Below are 17,919 nucleotides of genomic sequence, written 5' to 3' on the forward strand. Positions count from 1 at the left end.
AGTGGAAAAAAAATTGTATTTCCTGCTTTAGAGAAAGCTCCAGGGGATCATAAGCCACAGTTACAGTGGTCTTGGAGAACACTGACTCTCTGTCGCTACCAAGGGGGAGGTTAAGATGAATATTTTACTTCATCCAATTTGGGAATCTAGTTCGAACCCAGAGGAACGGAGATTGTTTAAGACAGAATATTTGAGTTCTTGTTCATGGTTCATATCTTGTCCTCATTATGTCCCTAAGTGATTTTCCCAAATCTTTGCGGTTTCCAACTCTCTTCCCTCCTCTTGTCATATGTAAATAACTATCCATACAAGATTAGGGAAAGAAATAAGTTAGACTTAAGATAGAAACCTTTGTTTTGCAGCTGTCTCCCAAGCATTCTCCTTTGTATCTGGAAACCTATGTCTCTTGTGTTTTTCTATGGGTTTAGCATGTTTTCTTTAGCAGAAGCATGGGAAAAATTCTCAGAGGTCAGTAAAACCCCAGCCTATGAGAAAAGTAAGACATAACAATTTAATATACTTGGGAAAATGAGTATGATGAACTCAAGACACCAAAAAGACTTATATTTTCCAACTCTGTGACTTCTCCAGTGCCTCAACAGCAGTAGCATTCACTCACCACCAACTCTCATGTGTACTTATAATGCCCATATTTGGGTCTTTGATACTTTTCTCCACCAAAAGGAGCCTGGACTCCTTGGACGGTAGCAGTTTCCCAGATGACAGGAAAAAAAATGGAAACGGGTCAGGAAATATCCTTCTATTGACAGAAGACAAAGATTCTTTAAAAAAAACCATTAGAGTCAGTGCTGAAAGGGCGTAGGTATAAATTAAAGGCGTTCCCATATTCTAAATTGTGAAAAATTAAGAATTAAATGATTATTTTTATTTTTTAAGTTCACAATAATACTCAAAAGAAAAAAGTTAAAATAATAAAATGTAAGAAAAAAGGTGGATATAAGACAAAAAAATGGTGAGGATGAATAGATTTGTTTAATTTTTACTTATTAATGATATTAAATAGTGAATAAGACAGTAAGTAGTTTTTTTCTTTTCAATTTCTATGTCTTGCTAAAGAATAATTTTTAAAAGCGGGCATTATTTCTATATGACATTCTTATGTAGACATAAAATAAATCCATGTGACTCATTAATTAATGAGGGTACCAACCCTATGTTACTACTTGGTCAAAGGAAAATTTAAAAAACACGTATATATGGGGCTTCCCTGGTGGCTCAGTGGTTGAGAGTCCGCCTGCCAATTCAGGGCATGCAGGTTCTTGCCCTGGTCCGGGAAGATCCCACATGCCGCAGAGCGGCTGGGCCCGTGAGCCATGGTCACTGAGCCTGCACACCCGGAGCCTGTGCTCCACAACGGGAGAGGCCACAACAGTGAGAGGCCCGCATACTGCAAAACAAACAACCAAACAAACAAACAAAAAACACGTATATATACAGGCAAAAAAGGAATGTCCAAATAAGTTTACAAATAGATGAAAATGCATATATCCACAGGCAATAATAAATTGCATTCGACTGTTAATTTGCATTTCTATAGACAAAAATCCTTTGTACTATTATTAGTTCACTACAGCTTACAGAGTTGTAAAATAGTTTACAGTGGAGGAAAAATATGGTTTTCTTCTACCTTTCTAAGTTCTTGGCTGGGACAAGAACACGACAGATTCACAAGAGAAAAGCATATGAATTTGTTTAATATAAGTTCTATGTGACACAAGACACTTCATAAGAAAATGAAGACCTGAAGTGGTTACACCTGAGTGCTTGTTGTTTTTTTCTAATTTATTAATTAATTTATTTTTTGGCTGCATTAAGTCTCCGTTTCTGCGTGCGGGCTTTCTCTTGTTGTGGCGAGCGGGGGCTACTCTTCATTGTGGAGCGCAGGCTTCTCACGGTGGTGGCTTCTCTTGTTGGGGAGCACTGGCTCTAGGCAAGCGGGCTTCAGTAGTTGTGGCACACTGGCTCAGTAGTTGTGGCTCGCGGGCTCTAGAGCACAGGCTTGGTTGTCGTGGCGCACGGGCTTAGTTGTTCCAGGGCATGTGGGATCTTCCCAGACCAGGGCTCGAATGTGTGCCCCCTGCATTGGCAGGCAGATTCCCAACCACTGTGCCACCAGGGAAGTCCCATACCTGAGTGTTTTAATGCTAGGTTTGATAAAGAGTAGAGAGTGGCGGAAAAATGTGATAGGACAAAAAAGGGATATGAGCTAAGTATAGAAAACTGAGGTAAACAGCAAGGCCTGTTCAGATTCCTCTCAGAGTCTTGGAGATAAGGATGTTCTTTTCCTCCAAGTACAGGGAAGGCACTTCTCACATAAGGGTTTCATAAACTGCTTCAGAGTAAGGTCAGAAAGTCCTTCCTGCACATGCCATCTCTCAAATTTCTTCAGCTTAATATATTCAATATGCCAAGTTGCTGTAATTTGTGGTAGTGTGTCCTGAACCCCACCAGTGAACCGTGGAAAATTGTGCTAGACAGAAGAGTTAATAAATTTTTTTTTCTGATTTCAAAGTCTTTCACAATTTTTCCTCACAGTCTGTTTATGAAGTATATAAAAGTCCTTATTTTTATGTCTGTATACAGGAAAGAATATACACAGGGAACAACAGAAGAAGTAGATATTGTTCCAAGAAACTCTTCAACACCAGCAGCCACATGAAGTAACCAATAGAATGGGGGTATGACAACTATTCAGTGCATACAATAGCCGTGCAAGAAGATAATGTATTCCAAGAAAATAAAAGAGCCAGTTATCCCAAAGAAGAGAATTGGCTACACAGACATAATCCTTAACCACCCAGGAGAAGACATCTCTATATCTTTGTTATGCAAAGTATGTTTCAAGGACCAGTAGCATCAGCATCACTTGGGAGCTTGTTAGAAATGCAGAATCTCAGGTCCTATTCCAAACCTACTGAATCAAAGTCTGTAGTTTAACAAGATTCGCAGGTGATTTGCATGTACCTTAAAGTTTACAAAACCCTGATCTAGATATTCTGCTAATTATAATGAGGTACTCATGAAACAGAAGTCATCAATTAAACCTTCAGGTTAGACTATTAAGTCAGAGTGGTAAGCTATTTGGTTATATACTGCCAGACATAGAAAACATGAGAGAACATATCATTTTGTAGAGAGAAACCATGTGTCAAAAAACTAAAATCTATAAGAAAGGCAATTAATTAAAAGTAAGAGTGAGTGTTCACTATAATAGAGGTTTAATTTAGTAACCAGTGGTTTGGGGTAGAATCAGTGGTTTGGGGTAGAACTGTGTGATTGGATTCCAAATCCAATTGAGAAGCAGTCATTTGTCTACCCAAACCCTTTTTTTTTTGCGGTACGTGGGCCTCTCACTGTTGTGGCCTCTCCCGTTGCGGAGCACAGGCTCCGGACGCGCAGGCTCAGTGGCCATGGCTCACGGGCCCAGCCGCTCCGTGGCATGTGGGATCTTCCCGTACTGGGGCACGAACCCGTGTTCCCTGCATTGGCAGGCAGACTCTCAACCACTGCGCCACCAGGGAAGCCCTACACAGACCCTTTAGTGCTACTAATCAGTATAATATTGTGTGTGTGTGTTGTCTTTATTATAAGTTGTTTAAAACATTTATTTCATTATTTATTTATTTTATTTTTATTTTAAAATTTTTTGGCTGTGCAGCACGTGGGATTTTAGTTTCCTGACCAGGGATCAAACCTGCGTCCCCTGACTTGGAAGCGTGGAGTCTGAACCACTGGACTGCCAGGGAAGTCCCTAAGTCATTATCTAGAGAGTATAATTAAATAAGTTTATAATCAATGTTTGAATATCTGAGAAGTTTGACTTGTAAATCTGTGATTTGATTTATCAGCAGTATGAATGTTGTATGAATATTTAGGATAATGTTGATTGTTTACTATTTAAAGAAATGCGAATTGCTTAATGCATCAGTCAGGTTTCTTCTGCAATATTGATGTGTAAAGTATAACACCCAAATCGCTTATTTCATGTTCATGGCCTGTAGTTGGGGGCTGGTGAGGATCTCTTTCAGGTTGTGTGTTGAGTTTAGGTATGTTCCATGTGTTTCTATTGTGGGACCAGTGGCTACTCAAGGATCTTTTCAAGCTAGATGGCAGAAGTGCAAGAGAAGAGTAGAAACAGGTAACTACCTTAATACCTTGGCTCAAAACTGACAGGGTCTCTTTTCTACCCATATTCCATTGTCTAAAGCATGTCACATGGCCACGGCCAACATCAAAGAGGTAAGGAAGAATGGTCTGCCTGCAGTGAACCATGGCGAAGAGGGGAGGGAAGGAAGAATTGTGGGCAAATAATGTAGTCTACCACATTTAATACATCCACGAGATAAAAATATTGGATAATAACCAAAGCACAAATAGTAGTGATCATTCTTCATGCACAAGAACCTCTCATAAAGAAAAAACTTTATCAGTAACAAAGTTCTGAGGAATAAAAGACTATTTTTGTGGGGTCAAATGCAGTAGGATGTGAACTTATTATTTGATTTCAGTGTTTTTGTAGCAGGATTGCAAAATTACTCATGATAACAGAAATTTAGAAAAAATCTAGTTTCTTTATTTTGTTTATAGATGATCCGGTCTTATGACCTGGTAGGTAGTGGGAAAGAAAACACAAAACAAAACTAACTTGATTTGATCTGGTTTCAATGTATTCCGATCCAGTAATTTAAACCACCTCATTAGATACTTCTCAGGTTCTGAGATTTCCCACATTTTCACTTCTCACTGCCCTCCTATCTGAAAATACATGGGGAAGGGTATAGTTTCTTGTATTCTTATGGTATGGGGTTGGGAGTGGGGGTCCCTATGGACTTGTCCTGTCCTGGCTTTTGATTTTGCACTGGTCAGTTCATCCAAGTTTTGGCTACAGACTTCAGTTGTTCCTAAAGTTGTCTATTTTTTCCTGCTTTAATCAGGGCTTGGTCATGCCTTCCTTGTTTCCTTGGCCCTCCTTCAACTCTCTCTGGCTGCAGACCCTCTGGTTCTCTCCCCCGTCCAGCCCCCAGCCAGGCTGTCCATCCTGAAAACACAGTGGGATCATCTCTTCCATTGCCACAACAGGTCCCATGGCAAGCTTCTGGCTGGCAATTCTGTGTCCATGTTACATGGGTACCAAGGTAGGCTTTGGAGTGCAAATTATGTTCTCTCTCTCATTCTCTCTCTCTTTCTCTCAGGGAGGGACCTCAGCACTGCAGTCTTCTAATCATACTAGGGCATTACATGGTGAAGTGAAGCCACTCAGCGTAAGTCTCCCGGAATCCCACAAGGACAAGATGACTACCTTGGAGCATGAGTTTTTCATTGTCCACTTTCCCTTCCTCTGATCCCTCTTTTCCTTCTCACCATCCCAGAGACCACAGAGGAAGGTTTTCTTTTACTTCTCTATCCATCCTCTTTCTACACACCTACAGAGTAGGAAGTTTCTTGGCATAGTGTTTAAGTGAAAGAGGAAAAGCTCTATGATTTTGTTTGCCAAGTCTAGCTCCTAACATGTTAAGTGGGAGCCAGAGAGATGTAGAAAATAAATCTCCTTACCCTTGACTGTTTCTCGTTGTAAAATCCTAGTTTACATGTCAGAAGCTGCCTGTTATTTCTTTCATTCCTAATTACCACCCTTCCCCAAAGATGGGTGCTTTAACTCTTTAAAGAGAAGGTCATGACTAGGAAAGGCAAAAGAGAAAAACGTGAATTTTTCAAAGTTCAGCTGCTGTTACACTGACACTCTACTTGTCAGGGCTCAAGTTGAATAATACTTGAGACAATCAGATTTGCTTCCACTCTTAGGTCTATTATCTTCGTAGGCAGCATGGTGGAGCACAATCTAGGGCATACATGACTTGAGGTTGACATTCACTTGTAAACAGCCATTAACTGTGTGTGTGTGTGTGTTTTGGAGTTTGGGGGGGGCAGCCAGGAGTGATGAGACTTATCTAAGAATAGGAAAGAAAAATTGATTAATCATCTCCAAATTACTTATCATTACAGGTTAGGCAATAGAAATCATTTTCATTTATCACCCACCCTTAACCTCTGATCAAAAGAAGTCTCATTTGCATTTTCATGAATCCTGTGCCCCTTCTCTGTGGCCAGACTCTGGGATGTACAACCTTAAGACAAAGAGTTGATGCACTGTGGCATTTAGCGTCTCAGAAGGAGATACTACCTCTTCTCCCGGTTGACAACCACCTTGGAAGATTAAGAGCACTGCTCTAATAGGAGCCGCAACTCACAGAATTAATGCTGCTCCTGCTCTTCAGGGCTTTTAAGAAATAGAAACCACTTCATACATGCTCCTATCCAGAGTAGAATTTTGTAGAAACTCCTAGAGGAGATTTCAAACCAATTCCCAAATCCATCAGGACTTGTTAAGATCTGGGAAATGAACTGATTCCTCCAATGAGGAAATGCCACATCTACTGTGTCTATTCTATTACTGGGCTGCCACCTGGGGTTAGCAGAGATACCTTGGTAACAAAATACTTTGATAGCATCATGTCCTGTGGAGTGGTACTCTGAGAGTTACAGCCTTCTTGGTAGAATATTTTTTCCTTTATATATCTCCTTGGGCCTTTAAAATCCTTTTAAAACCCAGAATCATATTGATATAGACTTTATGGGAAGACTCTTAGATTGATGATCTAGTCAAGAGGAGAGCTGCAAATATTTTAGAACCATTCTCGGCAAAGGGAGAAACAGCATTCTAGGGACAGCTACTGTATTACTCACTGCTCTCTGCAATGTGAGCTCAGTTGCCATGAGAATAGGGCCAGTGAGGCTAAAGTTGTATGTTCAGATCTCCAGGGTGCAGTCATTTTGACTCTACTTCGTGGCCTTATACGAGCATTCCAACCCCAAGCTGCTCCTGATCATAAGGAAAGCAAACAAGTGGCTGAAATGATCTCTCAAAGCTCAGGTCATATTGACCCCTTAGACAGACAGAGCCTTTCCAGTTCTAATGACCTAGGGGACTGTAACTGTAGCATGGCCGAAGAGTCTCAGCATTTTCAGTTTTTGCTGTAAACCTTGTCAAATGCAACCACCAGTTACAACTCACCGAAGTTACAAAAAAAAACCACGTATATATACAGGCAAAAAAGGAATGTCCAAATGTCCAAATAAATTTACAAATTAAAAGTAATCTACCTCTATCTGGGTAGAGGTCCCTACAGATCCTTGATCCCAGGTACCAAATTTGGGTGGATTCAAAGATGCCTGGGGCCCCAAGAAAAAGCTCAAGAAGATTTAATATTTTTTATGTATAAAACAGTGTTCTGGACTTCCTTGGCCATCCAGTGGTTAAGACTCCGCGCTTCAGTGCAGAGCCCAGGGGTTCTATCCCTGGTCGGGGAACTAAGATACCACAAGCCTTGGCACAGCTAAAACAAAAACAAAAACAAACAGTGATTTTCCTCAACTACATGGGGGATGGGCACTGCCCCTGGAAGTAGTATTTAGGAATCTCTGAGAGAAAATATTCATTTTTAAAGTTTATTTAATATTATAATATACCTTGGGAATTGGATATTAAATGAACTTTTCCTGTTATCTCAAAGTTTCAGCAGAAGATTTGTAAGGGAGAAAACTTTTCCTCTACCCTTCTAGGTTCTTCTGGCTGCTCTATTAGTTAAGTTACCATAAGAGAGATTAATAGGAGATAAACAAATTTAATTACGTATGTATAGGACCCCCACAAAATCAATGAGAGGCTTCTGACAGACAATTGAGGCTTAGGTGCCTTTCTGAGCTAAGAAGAAGGGGGTAGGGTCCTGGGGCTTCTAAGGGAAGGAAAACAATTCGCAAGAAGATGACAAGAGCAAGTGTTTGGTAAACAAATGTTTGCCTTGCCATGCAGAGACAGTGGGAGACAGAGAGGACTTTGAATAAACAGGCCCTGCCCAGTTCCCCCCAACTCATCACACTTACCTCATATTCCCTGTAGTTGTCTCTGGTGATAACATTCTTCCTGGACCAGGCCCTTTATCTATGGATTAAAGATCTAAATGTAAGGCCAGACACTATAAAACTCTTAGAGGAAAACAGGCAGAACACTCTGACATAAATCACAGCAAGATCTCTTTTGACCTACCTCCTAGAGTAATGAAAATAAAAACAAAAATAAATAAATGGTACCTAATTAAACTTAAAAGTTTTTGCAGAGCAAAGGAAACCATTAACAAGATGAAAAGACAACCCTTAAAATGTGATAAAATATTTGCAAATGAAGCAAGTGACAAAGGATTAATCTCCAAAATATACAAGAAGCTCATGCAGTGCAATATCAAAAAAACAAACAACCCAATCCAAAAATGTGCAGAAGACCTAAATAGACATTTTTTCAAAGAAAACATACAGATGGCCAACAAACACATGAAAAAATGCTCAATATCACTAATTATTAGAGAAATGCAAATAAAAACTACAATGAGGTATCACCTCACACCAGTCAGAATGGCCATCATCAAAAAATCTACAAACGATAACTGCTGGAGAGGGTGTGGAGAAAAGGGAAACCTCTTGCACTGTTGGTGGGAATGAAAATTGATACAGCCACTATGGAGAACAGTATGGAGGTTCCTTAAAAAACTACAAATAGAATTACCATATGACCCAGCAATCCCATTACTCGGCATATACCCTGAGAAAACCATAATTCAAAAAGACACATGCACCCCAATGTTCATTGCAGCTCTATTTACAATAGCCAGGACATGGAAGCAACCTAAATGTCCATCAATAGAGGAATGGATAAAGAAGATGTGGTACATATATACAACGGAATATTATTCAGCCATAAAAAGGAATGAAATTGGGTCATGTGTAGAGACATGGATGGACCTAGAGTCTGTCATACAGAGTGAAGTAAGTTAGAAAGAGAAAAACAAATATCGTATATTAACGCTTATGTGTGGAATCTAGAAAAATAGTATAGATGATCTTATTTGCAGAGCAGAAATAGAGACACAGATGTAGAGAACAAATGTGTGGATACCAGGGGGGGACAAGGGGGAAAGGTGGGAGGAACTGGGAAATTGGGATTGACACATATACACTATCGATACTATGTATAAAATAAGTAACTAATGAGAACATACTGCATAGCACAGGGAACTCTACTTAATGCAGTGTGGTGACTTAAATGGGAAGGAAATCCAAAAAAGAAGAGATGTATGTGTATGTATAGCTGATTCATTTTACTGTACAGTAGAAACTAATACAACATTGTAATGGAACTCTACTCCAATAAAAATTAATATAAAAAATAAATTCTTTTAGGCAGTTGAGGGGGAGGAAAAAAGCTCTTCCTAAGTCTTTCGAGCCTCTGTTGTCTTCCACTCAAAATAATCCATTGACCAAACTGGAACATTTTGGGGAGGCTTGTTCTAAATCCCTTCAGTTTCAAAGTCCAAAAATAATACAAAAGTACTTATAACTCTCACAACCTAAAGAAAAAGTGAGGCTACCTCAGGATGGTCCCGTCCTGCTGCCATCGCCCATGACCCACTTCCAGACTATCTGAGAAAATAGGGGGCATTCAAGTTTGAAAGAGACTTGGGAGGAGGGTAGGGTGCTGTGCATTTCTTCTTCTTGGCCCCAAGAAGGAGAGATGCGGAAGGGAGAGACTGAACCTTCAGCTGAAGCCAGGTGCAATAGGCTTCAATGGAACCACTTGGAGAACTTGACATACATCCCTGGAGTTGGGGGGGACACAGAGCTTGACACTGAACTCACACCTGAAAAGTCTGAAGTTGAGGGGTTGCACCTGGATTTGACAGGGTGGAAAGTGTTCAGCGGGTCAAGAACACAAGCATATTTCTCCTGGGCTAGAGTGGACCCTGCAGATTAAACCTGGGTATGGGTTGTTGTCTTGAAATTGGCCATGCCCAAGAGGGCCTTCTGATAAGGGTGAGGGAACCACAGCGGGAAGAAGCTGCAGATGAACCTTCAGATGCGGAAGCAGAGTCTGGGTCCCCTAAGGAGGCATCACCTACATCAAAGGAAGTGGAGACAGCTGATCCCAGAGGCGGGAGGGTACAGAGGGGGATAGGGTGGGGCTTCACTAGAGAACCCAAAATGTTTCCCCAGAAGGAAAGAGGATGCATTTGGAAACTGGCACACCCAGATTAAAACTGTACTCATCAAGGACTGTTCCTGCCTGTTATGCTTCTCCTTCACCCCTGCTCCAAACCTATAAAGGCTTCTAAACTGCAGCCAGCAGGTGGGGGGTAGGATAACATGAGACAGAGAGAAGAAACTGAGGCATCACCCCTGCAGGTCTTGATTTCATCTGAGCAGAAAGGAGGGAGGAGAGATGTTTTCAATCACATGAGAGTTTAGATGTTTCACTGAACTGGATTATTTAAGACCTGAAAACACGGAGAATGTTCTTTTATTACCAAGAATGGCAAGGAAAGCTATGAGATCTGCCAAAGGTTTCATCCAAGGGACAGAAAAGAACAATCAGAGAGGATTTGCAAGGGCAGTGGGGAGAAAAAACTACATTGTTTTTTGCTTGCACACTGTGGAGTCTGGATTATTCAATACACTGGTTATAATTTTAAATTTTTATATATTTTTTCTAAAACAAACTACAGAAAGGGTTGAGATACTCATGTATATTAAAGGGGGTATGATATAGAGAACCACTAAACACCCTCCTTATATAGAGAATATGTAACACAAATATATAATATTCCCTGTGCTATACTATATATCTTTGTCCCTAATCTATTTTATACATAGTAGTTTATATCTGTTAATCCCATACTCCTAATTTGTCCCTCCTCTCTTCCCTCTCCCCTTTGGTACCACAAGTTTGTTTTCTATATCTGTGAATCTGTTTCTGTTTTGCATATACATTCATTTGTATTATTTTCTAGATTCCATGTATCATATAGTATTTGTCTTTGACATTTCACTAAGCATAATATTCTCTAGGTCCATCCACGTTGCTGCAAATGTCAGAATTTCATTCTTTTTTATGGTTGAGTAATACTCCATTGTATATAGACACCACATCTTCTTTATCCATTTGTCTGTTTATGGGCACTTGGATTGCTTCCATGTCTTGGCTATTGTAAATAGTGTTGCTATGAACATTGGGGTGCATGTATCTTTTAGAATTAGTGTTTTTATTTTTTCTGGATATACTCTGGAGTGGTCATATGTTTAAAACAAACAAAAAATAATTCAGCTCTAAGCTGCTGGTATTTGGGGATGATAATGATAATCTGGGGATAGGAAAGAATAAAGAATAATGATAGTGATAATAATAATAATGATAATGGTAATATAGGTATAAATATTTTGCCTTTTATCTCAAGTCAAAGAATGTTTCCCATTTAGGCAGGTGCTCAAAGGAGAAGACAGTCTTTTTTTTTTAAGCATTTTGTTTTTGTTTGTTTATTTTACTATTTAATTCTTTATTTTTGGCTGTGTCAGCTCTTAGTTGCAGCACACAGGATCTTTGTCGTGGCATGAGGGTTCTTCATTGCAGCGCGCGGGCTTCTCTCTAGTTGTGGCGTGCGGGTTTTCTCTCTATAGCTGTGGTGCGCGGGCTCCAGAGCGCATGGGCTCTGTAGTTTGCAGCAGGTGGGCTCTCTCGTTGAGGCGTGTGGGTTCAGCAGTTGTGGCACACAGGCTTAGTTGCCCCACGGCATGTGGGATCTTAATTCCCCGACCAGGGATCGAACATGCGTCCCCTGCATTTCAGGATGGATTCTTTACCACTGGACCACAAGGAAAGTCCCGGAAAGGGCCGTCTTTTAATTCTCTGCATGGAAGGGTGAGTTTGCATAGAATTTAATCTTCTCTTCAGAACACTTTCCTATAAGTCATTTTATTTTGCTCCCTAACAACTGTGTGAAATCCATCTATAAACTGATGCTGTTAAAAAGGAAGTGAAGTATAGTGGGTGTTATTATCCATATTTTTCAGATGAGAAAGCTAAAGTCAAGTGAGTTGTCCCGAATTGACCAGCTGGCTAGTATAAACTCCTTGAAGGTAGATACAGGGTCTTAAAAATCATTGTGGGGCTTCCCTGGTGGAGCAGTGGTTGAGAGTCCGCCTGCCGATGCAGGGGACACAGGTTCGTGCCCCGGTCTGGGAAGATCCCACATGCCGCAGAGTGGCTGGGCCCATCAGCCATGGCCGCTGAGCCTGCGCGTCTGGAGCCTGTGCTCCGCAAAGGGAGAGGCTACAACAGTGAGAGGCCCGCGTATCGCTAAAAAAAAAAAAAAAAAAAAATCATTGTAATTCCAGCACATGGCACAGTGCTTGATACAGGAGAGGTTCTCAATAGAGGTTTGTTGAATAAATAAATGAATGTATAAACTATGGACAGAGAGGGCACTGGGACCCAGCTCAGCCTACTTCTATTCCAGTGTTCTTCCTGCTCACCTGTGTCTGGACACACAACTTATATAGAATTTATGTAGAAGAGGATCTGGCTGCATCCCTTAATGTTCTTCTGCATTTCTGGTGACCAGAAGGTTGTTTTAGGGCCATATGATACCTGAGGACAAACATGGTTGGGTAGATGCTGGGGTCATCTGTCAAGTACTGCCAGGTGGAGAGAGAACTGAAGTAGCCTGGGACTTAGTGACCTGCCTTCACCCAAAGGTGCTTGGCTCACTCAGGGTGGGTGAAATGGTGTTAGGGAAGCTCATGCCTATGGAGAACAGAGGGGTCTGTGAACATGCCTGGCTGAATCCCTGTAGAAGTTGAGTTGGTCAAACTTCTTTCATTAATCACTTATATTCTTCATTTGGTAAAATTGTTTTGAAGATGTACTGTATACGAGACACTACTTAGGAGAAGGAAAACCTTCTACAAATGGCGACTTTTTCTTCCTCTGGACACCCCATCATCCCCATTGTCTCTGACCTACTTTGGGCCAGAGAAGATAGGTCTGGAGGTCAGAGGCATAGGTCCTGGTCCCATGTCTGTCACCAATTCCCTGTGAGATCTTGGGTAAGCCCCTGTACCAGATTTCTTTGAATGTCCCCTACAGATTTGCTTTTCACTCTCTTCCACCTTGCTCCTTGCCCTGGGAGGCTAGCCTGGATGAATTACATCAGTGGGGCCTCTTTCCTTCTGGCTTTGATTGAATTCAGCAAAAGTAGTGTGCTGGCTGGAGTAGGAGGGAGGAGAGTGAGGTCAGGGCATTTAGTCCGCTAGCTCCCACCTACCCAGATCCCTTCCCATACAGCGCCCCTGGTTTTAGTAACTGCTCCTTTCTCTTTCAGACATGATGGTAAAACTTTCCCACTGATTCTGGCTCTGTTGCTTTTCCTAAGAGCTGGCCACAGCTTTATTATAAACAGACCCTTTATTAAATTCTCCTTAATTACCCCTCTTAATATACTCAGTAAATCCTTCTGAGCCTGTTTCTCAATTTGCATATCATAATGTAGGGATATTGTTATTATTTTAATATTATAACAGGTTTTAAGCAAAATTTCTCTTCAGGAGAGAACCATCTTGTCTTGGAAGAACACTGTGCTAGAGAGTTGGCGTATTGTCTGTTGCTGTGTAGAAAATCACTACAAACTTAGCAGCTTAAAATAAAAATACAACATTTATTGTCTCACAATTTCTGTGGGTCAGGAGTGTGGGTACAGCTTAGCTGGGTCCTCTGATTAGGGTCTCACCCAACCACAAACAAGATGTGGTCTCATCTGGAGGATTGAGTGGGGGAAGAACTGCTTCCAAGCTCACTTAGATTGTTAGCAGAATTCATTTCCTTTTAGTGGTAGGACTGAGGGTCCCAGCTTCTTGCTACATCTAGAAGCTGTCCTCAACTCCTAGAGACCATACAGTTCATAGAAGCTGCCCACAGTTCCTTGCCTGTGGACCTCATGATATGGCTGCTTACTTCATCAAGACAGCAAGGAAAGTCTCTAGAGGGAGTGTGCGAGCAAGCCAGGATCTTATATAAGGTAACATGATCCCAGAAGTGACATCCCATCACCGTGGCCTCATTCTATTGATTAGAAACATGTCACAGGTCTTGTCCACACTCAACAGGAGGGAATTATACAAGGGCATGAATTATGGGAATTGGGGCTCATGAGGGCATCCTAGAGATTCTGTCTGCCACATTTGGGAGAGAAGGTAAGTCCTGCTGAGGACTTGGATGTTGGGTATGGTCAAGATTTGAAATGAATAATTTAAATAAGATATCCCTAAATTGGTGAGGGAGGGAGGGGAAGAGGAAGAGGGAAAGAGAGAGAGAGAGGGAAGGGAGAGTTGGGGGCAGGGAAGGCATTTATTAAGGCACCTATTAAGCCTAAGATGACCATATGTCTTGGTTGCCTGGATCAGTGTCAGTTTAAACAACAAATTATACAATCACCAAATTAAGGCCCTCCTATGTGTCAGGATCTGTGTAGTCAAAAGAGAGACTAAGACAAAGCTTTCTATGTGTTTTTATATGATCCTTATCACAAATGCTATCAGGTAAATATTGTTCTTCCCACTTGACAAATTTCAAAAGTGAGGCTCAGAGATGTTAAATAATTTGTTTAAGATCACACTGCTGTTAAGTGGCAGAGCCAAGATTCAAGTCCATACCTGTCTCATCCTAAAACTTGTCTTCTTTTCATTCTTTTTTCATCCTAATGTATGAGGGATGTTTGGGATATTTATTATAAGCCAAGTTGAATTGTGTACTGCTTATTTCCCCATAATATATCCCTTTTACAGAGAACTTTAGGAACTCGCCTAACTTCACACATCAATTTTAGTTTAGAACCAAGTGAATTATGGTTTGAATTAATTAGGAAGCTTTTGGTTGCAAGTAACAGAATATCTGACTAAACATGGCTAAACAATGGGAGTCTATTATCTTATATAAAAAGAAGTCTAGATGTGAGAAGTTCCAGAATGTTTAATGATGCTTGAGCTCTTGGTCAGCTAGACTGCAGTTTTATTGTTTTTCTCCTCATGGTCACAAAATAATTGCTACCATTCTAAACATTATGCCCTCATCAGACAATATCAGCAATAGGAAAGGATTTTCTTCTCATATGACTCTATTTCATCAGGGAATTTAAAAAATAACCTTCAGCTGATTTTCCCTTATAATTAATTGACCCCCAATGTATCACACTTTTATACTTAAGCCAATGAAATAAAGGGAAATGAGATTACCAGGACTGGCTTAGGCCAATTATGATTTATTCCCAGAGGCAGAATTGACCTTCCTGGAGCATTTTGCTGCCTGATGCTTGAACGAGTTTGGCATTCTAGTAGTGATGGAGAAAGGAAGAAATGTAGTTGGATCCACAGTGTCTGCTACAGGGTTCTATGCCAAAGGCTTATAACAGTGAAAGCCTCATAACAATAGACCTGCATGGGCAGGGTCACTGTGCTGATTCGCTGCTTCTTGTGGGTTGGAGGGGACACTCCTTAATAACTACCGCCTCTCTGTCATCCCTTCCAGGTGGCTTAATGCAAAAAGTTAGGTTCAAGTTTCTGACTTTACACTTGTGATAAATAATCATCATTCTTTGGTACATGGTGTTTTCCATAAAGCATATTACTGTTCCAAATTCTTACTACTTTGCTTCAAATATTTTTGAAGAAAGAACAATATGAGTCATCTTTCCCAGGACTGGAAATGTGAGTACCTCCCTTTGGAAATGGCACACAAATACGTAACTGAAAATGGCAAGCACTCTCATCATCAATTTGTGTTCCTGGTATAACAGTAACACAGTAATATAATCATAATAGTGATGATTAATAATAACAATAGCTACCTTTTATTGAATGGTGCCAACCACTGGGCTGAGAATATTTATACACACATATATTTTTTTCTTTTCTTTTTTTTAATTGAAGTAGAGTTGATTTACAATACTGTGTTAGTTTCAGATGTGCAGCAAAGTGATTTAGTTATACATATATATATTTTTTCAGATTATTTTCCATTTAGATTATTATAAGATACTGAATATAGTTCTCTGTGCTATTCAGTAAATCCTTGTTGATTATCTGCTTTATATATAGTGGTGTGTTTCTGTTAATCCTGTACTCCTTCCCCCTGCCCTTTCCCCCTTGGTAACCGTAAGTTTGTTTTCTATGTCTGTGAGACTGCTTCTGTTTTGTAAATAAATTCATTTGTATTATTTTTTAGATTCCACGTATAAGTGACATCATATGGTATTTGTCTTCTCTGTCTGAATAATTTCACTTAGTATTGTGATATTTTCTAGGTCCATCTGTGTTGCTGCAAATGGCATCATTTCATTCTTTCTTATGGCTGAGTAGTATTCCATTGTATATATGTACCACATCTTCTTTATCCATTCATTTATCGACGGATACTTACTTAGGTTGCTTCCATGGCTTGGCTATTATAAATAGTGCTGCTGTGAACACTGGGATGCATACACACATACATTTTTTTTTAATGTAGTCTTATCTTTAAGTACAAGTCATGTCACTTAGAGATCATTTTATCCACTGCTCTGTTTGGCTACCAGTCTCTTGTCTCTCTCCTCAGCAAAGGTAAGGTGGATACAGTTTCCACGGGGAAGAGAGATCCACTGTTTGTTGCCCAGTGTCAGATTTGGTGAAGTCAGTAATCTTGCCAGTCTCCAAATCAATTTGAATAGTGTCATTCATCTTGATGAGGGGATCAGGGTAGCGGATGGTGTGAGCATAGTGTGTCACCAGATGAGGGATTCCTTTTGTCCCCACAAAGATCTTTCTCACTTTGCACAGCTTATACTTGGCCTCCCCTGGTGTAATATGAACAGCAAAGCGACCCTTGGTTTCATAGGTCAGATGAAAATTCTCTGAAGTCTTGTCAACGCCGATGACATATATAAAACCAGCAGGGTAGGTTATATCAGTGTGGATATTGCCATCAATCTAAATGAAACGCTGCATGCAGATCTTCTTTAGTTCATCTCCTATTAGGGCATACTTAAGTCTGTTCCTTAGGAAAATGATTAGGGGGAGATGTCCCCTCAGCTTGTGGGGTCCTCTAGATGGACAAGGAACAAACACACCAGTCAGTTTATCCAGCATCCAATGCTCTGGAGCTGCTACGTGCTTCAGGTGCTTCTTGGGACCATGAGCCATGGCTGCACTAGGCATGAAAAGAGCCACACATACATTTAAAAAAATAAATTTATTTATTTATTTAATATTTTATTTTTGGCTGTGTTGGGTCTTCGTTGCGGCGCGCGGGCTTTCTCTAGTTGCGGCGAGCGGGGGCTACTCCTCATTGTGGTGCTCGGGCTTCTCACTGCAGTGGCTTCTCTTGTTGAGGAGCATGGGCTCTAGGCACGTGGGCTTCACTAGTCGTGGCACGCAGGCTCAGTAGTTGTGGCTCATGGGCTCTAGAGAGCAGGCTCAGTAGTTGTTGTGCACGGGCTTAGCTGCTCCGCGGCATGTGGGATCTTCCTGGACCAGGGCTCGAACCCGTGTCCCCAGCATTGGCAGGGGGATTTTTAAACACTGCACCCCCCAGGAAGTCCCCACACATACCTTTTTAATCCTCATAACAATGACATGAGATAGGGTTGAATATCCCCATTTTATATGCAAGAGAACTAAGGGGGAGGTTATGGGACTTGCCCAATTTTACACAGCTGGGAGTTAAGCTTTGAATCCTGTCCACTGATTCAGAGCAAGCCTGCTGAATGTCTGTGCTGTGCTGCTCTCACTGAGCTCATGACCTCACCTGCTACAGATGAAGAACAAGGGTGTGGAAAGGGAGTGGGAAGAGAGACGTCTTCCAAAGGCTGAAACTGATCACCATTGGGGAGGATTTCAAAATTCATTTGTAAGAAGACAAATCTCAAGTTAGAGTTTTAGAGAAACATTATTGTATTGTCAAGGCTATCTGGGGTCAAATCCAAGCTTTAC

The 17,919-nt window shown here is 40.9% G+C and overlaps 1 pseudogene across 1 annotated transcript; it reads right to left on the reverse strand.

The window, feature by feature from the left end:
* Positions 1–16,499: 16,499 nt before the first annotated feature.
* Positions 16,500–17,130, reverse strand: LOC307057703 (small ribosomal subunit protein eS4-like; annotated as a pseudogene). Its single transcript has one exon. The product of its transcript is annotated as a small ribosomal subunit protein eS4-like (transcript).
* Positions 17,131–17,919: the final 789 nt, after the last annotated feature.

Source organism: Hyperoodon ampullatus (assembly GCF_949752795.1).
Source record: "Hyperoodon ampullatus genome assembly, chromosome: 9".
NCBI lineage: Eukaryota > Metazoa > Chordata > Mammalia > Artiodactyla > Ziphiidae > Hyperoodon > Hyperoodon ampullatus.